Below are 7,329 nucleotides of genomic sequence, written 5' to 3'. Positions count from 1 at the left end.
TTCCAAATATATTTTGCTAATACACATGTCAACATCTCTTCAATCAAATAGTCTGGAAACTCAAAACCCTATGAGAGAACCTCCACCATTTTGTATGAGATAAATGTGCCTAAAATTTTATATTAAAGACATTCATTTTCTGCTTTGTTCTTGGACTCTACAAAATGTTTAATTTTTACAGAGTCCTTGAGATTATCATGGATAAGAAAAGTGTTGGACAGGCATGAATGGAAGAATAAGTCTTAACCAGATACAGAGATTCATATATAATATAATATTATGTGACTTTTAGTTTTTGAGTTTTATTTTTTTAAGAGGCCTTTGGGATTTGCAAAGACTATTCAATTTCATTTATCACTTTTCATATTCCTTGCAGATGAATAGTGTAAATTTTCCCTAATGTTTAAATATCAAGTTTCAAACCTTTTTTCTTTTAAGGTGTATGAGAGTGAAAAAACAGAGCTAAAACATGTAAGTAGATAGTATCGAACAGTTAAATACACTATAGGAATAAGTATAAGTATATGACATATTAGAGTATTTAAAGCCGATGTCACAATAATATTTTAAACATAATTCAAGTCTAAATCTTGAACTAAATATAATAATTGTGCTACGAATTTCACCCTACAGCTAGAAACATAGCACAAGGAATTAGAGGTTAACTCTGACCTATTGAAGGAATCAGAGTGGGGCAGGGAAAGTGAGGATTAAAGACCTATAATTGATCAGACTACCTATAAATCTAAAGTATCAGAGAAATATTTAAAGAGCCATGAGAGAGGATTTATTAAAATTCCAGCAAATTATTTCTAGCAGTCATTACAGGTACCAGAATTCTAGCAAGAATAGAGACTTATCTTAGAAGGAAAGGCTTCGAGAGAGCTGCCAAGGGTTGAAAAGAACCCTCATTTGACATAATATACATAGGGTTTGAAATCAATGAATAATGAATGGGTGCTAAACCAATCACCATACATACGTTAAAAGTGCTCAACGAGGCAGAATTGTTTACATTGATATAATTATCTAAAAATAAAATAGATCGCCCTAAAATTGCATTGTTGAAACACTTTCATTAGATCTTTTTATCACATAAACCCTCATTGTTTGTCATAAAGTCCTAAAGATCAAGAAAATATTTCATGTAACTAAGAGGGAGACCACTATCACCTAACCCTCTCTTCTTTACACTTTAAGTTGCCTCTCCCATGCTCAAGGGAGGCTTCCCTAGGATAAAATTGTTGAGATTTTAGGCAATGAGAGGAAAAGTGACACGAAGAGTAAATTCAAACCAAATATTTTTCAATGAATTAAGAAAATAAAATAGGTGGAAGAATCAAAAGCTAATGTCTTTCTATTGGGCTGTGAAGTTTGCTACAATACCTTCCCTAGACAATGCTAATGACAATGGCTCATGCAAAGAGATCCCATAGATCTCCCAACATAGCCACCAGTAGGAGATTGATTAGATGTAATAGCTTCCATTGAGATAGAGGAGGATGAAGGTGAATCATAAAGAGAGCCCGTTATATTCCTCTGCGGAAAAATAGACCTCATTAGGGGAAAAATCCTAGACCCAGACGATGGTAGAGCAGGATGATGAAACTGTTGCTGAAAATGATGATTGTAAATAGAAATGAAGCTCAAACAAACTTCTACTGTAAAATCAAAAGAAACCCATTGTGATGTTCCTCCAACCCAGGGTTCATAATGTTGGTGTTCAACAAAATGGCTACTACTCTCTCTCTGCATGAGCATATTTCTCTTGGATGTTGAGTGTTGTTGTTTCAGCTATTGGGACAATGTTATCTCCTTGGACCTATGATATGTAAATTCTCTGGCAACTGTGATTTTCTCTTACTTATATTTACATTCTCCCTTTGCTGGTGTCTATGAGCAAAACCCAAGTTGGTGCGCCACTACCATCCCACAAAAACCAATACAATTAGCATATATAAATCATACATACTAAACTATTTAGTAGCAAGGTAGAGAAACAAATGGAATACATAGAACCATACATGTCAAAGCAAAGATGTCCATTGTTGCCCAGGTCTCATACTCTTTCAACTTTATATTGACAATTTAGAAGATCTCATTTCAAAGTGATACAAGTGGTTTCCTTCTCTATGGGATTTCCAACTCAGATGTAAGATCACCTCACTTCTCTAGGTGCAATTATGGTTGAAGTTTCCATCCACAATTTATTAAAGGAATATCTTATACATTGCTAAAGGTAATTGTAGGTTACACTATAAATATTTTACCTTTGTAATGAAATTTTCATGGAAGTATGAGAGATTATAGAATAGGATTTTCATTGATGAGCTTATACACATCTTAAGTTTCTGGGCATATTTTATTTCCATGTATCATAGAAGAATAGGTTGTCACACAAAAAACTTGTCCTCCTAGCTATAGCAAGGAGCTTCCATAGTTTGAGGGGAACTCTTTTTCTACTGCCCCACATGTCCTAGAATTTATGAAGCAAATATGAGAATTTATGGAAAGACATGACGATTCCATGATAAGGTTATTTATGCTTTCTTTAGGACAAGGGCATGGTGGCTAGCTTAAGCATTCTTGTATCCCAAACATCATACGTTCTCTCAGATCTCTAGTTATATCTTCCTCAAGCATTGCCACCCAAGGTTCAGAAATTTGATGGTACATATCAAGATTTTTTGACAACCCTACAAGAGGAAGGCATCCTTGGTCTTTTTGAAGGAAATGATAACATTGTTGGGGATGAAAGTGGAGCATCTACGGAAGAGGGATTATGCTCAAAATTTGAATATGAAAACACTAGATATTTGTAACACAAACAACCTTGCGGCAGCAATGACCGGAAGGAGGTCCATTTTAGCATCTAAAGTGATTGCTTAACACGTAAATGAGTACCAATGTGAAAAATGTGATGGAATTGTTACACCACCTTCAAATGATACATGTGTCACTCTTTCTAGTGAAGATTAGCATCAGGTTGGTGATTTTTTTTTGGCTGCCCCATAGGAAACAGTGTTGCAAATACAGAAGAAGAAAGTAATAGCAGTTTTGAGATGAATTCAGCGTGGGATTTATGATCACAAATAAAAACAAGAACACTCCCTTCTCTTATGGCTTATGTACATGATAATCATAATAATGAAAACATAAGCTTGGACATTCATAATGATCCTCTCATCAATATGGATCAATCATCAAACCATATATTTTGGGTTGGGTAGAGGCAAGTCCTATACACTACTTGCATAGACCATCGATGTCTAGTGATCATGAAGAAGAGGGGAAGTTTGATTCCGAGCCACTTCTGGGCCCTTCAAAAGAATCTGTCATGAGGTTTTTGAGACTGTGTCATGTTATAAAATTGTTGGAATAACCTCCATAGACTTGTCAGAAGAATTGAGGATAGAATATCCATCCGAGGATGAGATACCTTGCTCCAAATATGACAGCAATAATGATTTTGCACCAAACATTGGCATTTCTGATAATGAGTATCAACATTACACAAGTTATGAAATCCTCAATGATGAATTTGTTTCTCTAGAGGAACACAAGTATTTATGTTTTGTACACCAATTTCCCTAAGTCTTGGAAAATGAAAAGAAGAAATCAACAGAGTCCTCTTATCTCTACAATCAAGACTGCAAACCTTCTTTATTAGAGCAAAGGCATAAGGACCATATTTGTGAAGAGTCAAAGGACTTATCTAGCACCATAATAGAAGCCACGCCTCTTCACATTGGAGAAAAAAACAAAAAGGTGCCCCCTAGGTCTGAATCTTACAAATCACCGAATTTATGAACATATACATAGACTTTGGTATGTACATTATTGATCAATGAAATTATTAAGAATGGATTGTTCTAGTTTTTCAAGGCACTTAAGGCCCTCCTATTGGCAACTATATCAATCCTATAAAGGACTAAAACCCTTTGTCTATAGTTAGAGATTTGCATACGGTTTTTTGCATAAGCCCTAGAAGGATAATCTCCAAAAACTCAAGTCCTATGCATTAGTTGAAGGTATATGTTGGGCATCAGTCCTATTTTGAGACCACTGTCAAAGGTTAGCAAATTTTTGAAGTTCAAGCTACATGAAGAAAGTTCTAAGAATGTTTCGTAAATTTAAAATCCAAATTGAAGAAGCTAAAATTATGAAGTCTCAAGTTATCAATTTTTCTTAAAGAAGTTGAAATTTTCAGCATGTTTGTGAAGGGGCCAAGAGAATTATTTAAGGATGTAGCTATATATTATAGAGATTTGTTGACTCCTCTGAATCAACTGCTAATATCGGTTATTGCACTCCACAAGCCGACTCCTCTGAATCAACTGCTAATACCGCCTGTTGCACTCCACAAGCCAACTCCTCTGAATCAACTGTTAATACTGCTTGTTTCACTCCACAAGATGACTCCTCACCTCTTCTTCTATTTCTGTTGGGTGTTTGTAGAAATCGTCATTTTTTAAATCCCTGATCCTGAAGGTTACCGTAGTTGGAGAGAATGTGGACATAACACATTAATTTTAGGTTATGGACTCCCTCCGGAATGAGAACGAGAGAGTAGCTAGGTGGGTGAAAATAAGGTAGCTTGGTTTTATAAACAAGAAAACATGCTCAGAGATTCGAATGAAAGCAATAGGTCTCACTCAAGATGGAAAGGCAAAAAGGAGATTAGACAAAACTAAACTCGATGAATCTCACTACCCACCTGGTATGGCAACACATCTCCTTCTGTATCACTTTCTGTAACTGAGTATCAATTTCATTGATCATCCCCATCTCATCTTGATTTTCTCGATCGATCGACAATGACAAAGCCTGCCTTGCCTTCCTTTCTTAGTAGTATCCTTCCATCCAAGCACTCTTTCCTGATTACCGGGTATCTGTTGGTAGGTCTCGCTCATGTGCTCACTACAGTTGGAGAAGCCCACTACTATGATGCAATTGATGTGTTCGTTATAGAGAAGTAGTGTAGTTGGACACGAGTTTGAACAAGCAAGAGGCAGGGCGAGGAATTGAGGAGTGGTCATGTCTGGTTCAAATTCAGAAATGCAGTTCCTCTTAGGGTTCAAAAGCAGAAAGTCTTAAGATTGCATAGTGGTTGTAGACTGGTTGCAGAGGGGCTCAACACCACCTCGACTCCAAAATGAATCATTTCCAACTCTTTCCCTCCACCTGAGTATGTGTATCCTGATATTTTTCCTAGGGTTTCACAGTGGTTTGACTCAACCTCGACTCCAAAATGAATCATTTCCAACTCTTTCCCTCCGCCCCTGTGTGTAGTCGAGTGTGAGTCGCGTGCGTGTAGTCCGATATTTTTCCTAGGGTTGTAGAGTGGTTATAATCCACCCCGACTCCAAAATGAATCATTTCCAACTCTTTCCCTCCACCCCTGCGATGTAGCCTGATCTGTTTCCCTCCACCCATGCATGTAGCCTGATATTTTTCCCTCCGCTTGGCCAAAACATTGTATAAAAATACCTTAGGATATATATATATTGTTGTATGGTATATTAAAACCCTTTAGGCCCTCATTATAACCCCAATATATTATTTTGTGAATTTTCCATTTTTAATGCCTCAATATGAACGCACATGATATAATATTGGTTTGTCAGTGATGCCCCCGTGACATAGCCACCGTCATAATACATGTTCATAACCGACATAATAGCAACAAAATTACCAAGGAAACAACAAGAATATAATACACATATAAACCAGTATAAAATTCATGAATTAAAGAGGAGAAATAACCTCATTTTAATGATTCAAAGGGTCACCAGGTTCAGGACTTCCATGAACCACCTGAACATAGACATGATTGAGCCAAATTGTTGTTCAACTAGTCACCCTCGTGCCATATTCCAAGCATGAATGTGGGTATCTCATAAAACACATCATTCAAAACCATCTAGGGCTTGCAGAGCCAAACCATCTCAACCCATCAATAGTTATTCCACCTCATGGCCATACATCACAAAACCATCACTAGATTAGTCTTTACCCAAGCCTTCCAGGGATCCAGAGTCTTTGTTCCAACCAACGCTTCCATTACTAGTAACTCAATCCACATTTTTTTCCAGGCTTCCAAAGCATTTTTCCAACCAAGGTTTCTAGGACTAGTAACTCAACCCACTAAGGTATTCTAGAGTGTTTGTCCGACCAAGGCTTCTAGGATTAGTAACTCAACCCAAGATATTACAGGGCTTCTAGAGTGTTGTCCAACCAGGGCTTCCAGGAAATAGTAACTCAACCCAAGCTAAAGGAAACATGACAACCAACTATAAAAACAAAGAAATGAACCCACAACACCATGCCTATCTAGGAAATGGAAAATCTAGGCAAATATTTGTGAATCCATGCAATCCTCCATGCCATTGACAAATCATGACAAATAAACCATATGCATATGACATGCATGCCAAAACTAGTGAGGAAAAACATACATGAAACTTGGTACCTGTAAGAAAAACATGTTGTAGCTACTGATCCCAATGTCCTCTTGCGCTTTCCTACATTTCCTGTACCTTCTTTCTCCAAAACTCCAAGTATTCCACACTCCTTCAAGAGTGCTCTAAGAAAATTCTAAGTGTCCAAGAGTATGAGAGTGAGAGAATAAAGAGAGCTCCAACAATGAACTAACAAAAGACATTGAATTGATCCTCATAAGCCTTTTTATTAATGAGGCCTCTATTTTCTTCATTTTCCTCCTCACATGCAACCTGTGACCTTTCACCTCCCTTTTCTCAAATTTCCATTATTTTCATTTTTCCCAACATTCAACTTGAATAAGTGTCCCATCAATCGCAGTTATTATTTTTCCTTTTTAAACTTTTATTACATGGATTTTTGACTAGGGTTGTTACCTATTCCAAAAGATTGGATTAAACACCAAGGACGATGTTTTGCATGAGAGGGGAAGATGTAACACCCCGATGTTGTGAATATTTGTTTTATCTATTAATTAATTTTACTTTGAATAACTCATTCATTCATAATTGATGATAAGGTATGATAAGAAACTTTACATTAAGATAAATGTATGAAAATAAAATGATGGAAATGATATGATGTTTGGAAGGTTACAATTATGAACCTAGAATAGTAAATAAAAGAAAAAGGAAAAATTAAAAAAATGTATCTTTAATTCCCAAATAGTTTGGAATCAATTATCAGTTTCTTCTCTCTTCTCAGGAATGGGAAAAAACCCCATCTCAATGGAAAATCCAAGGATGGAAAGAAGATGGAGGATTTTGACAGAAAGAGAAATTGGATTTTGTCACAACTCTTAGTGTCAAAAGCAAAATATCGTTTAAG

This window comes from Pinus tabuliformis, chromosome 8 (genome assembly GCF_031772625.1).
Source record: "Pinus tabuliformis cultivar Carrire ecotype Pingquan chromosome 8, CPIR1, whole genome shotgun sequence".
NCBI classification, from domain to species: Eukaryota; Viridiplantae; Streptophyta; class Pinopsida; order Pinales; family Pinaceae; genus Pinus; species Pinus tabuliformis.
Note: the sequence above shows the minus strand (reverse complement) of the source record.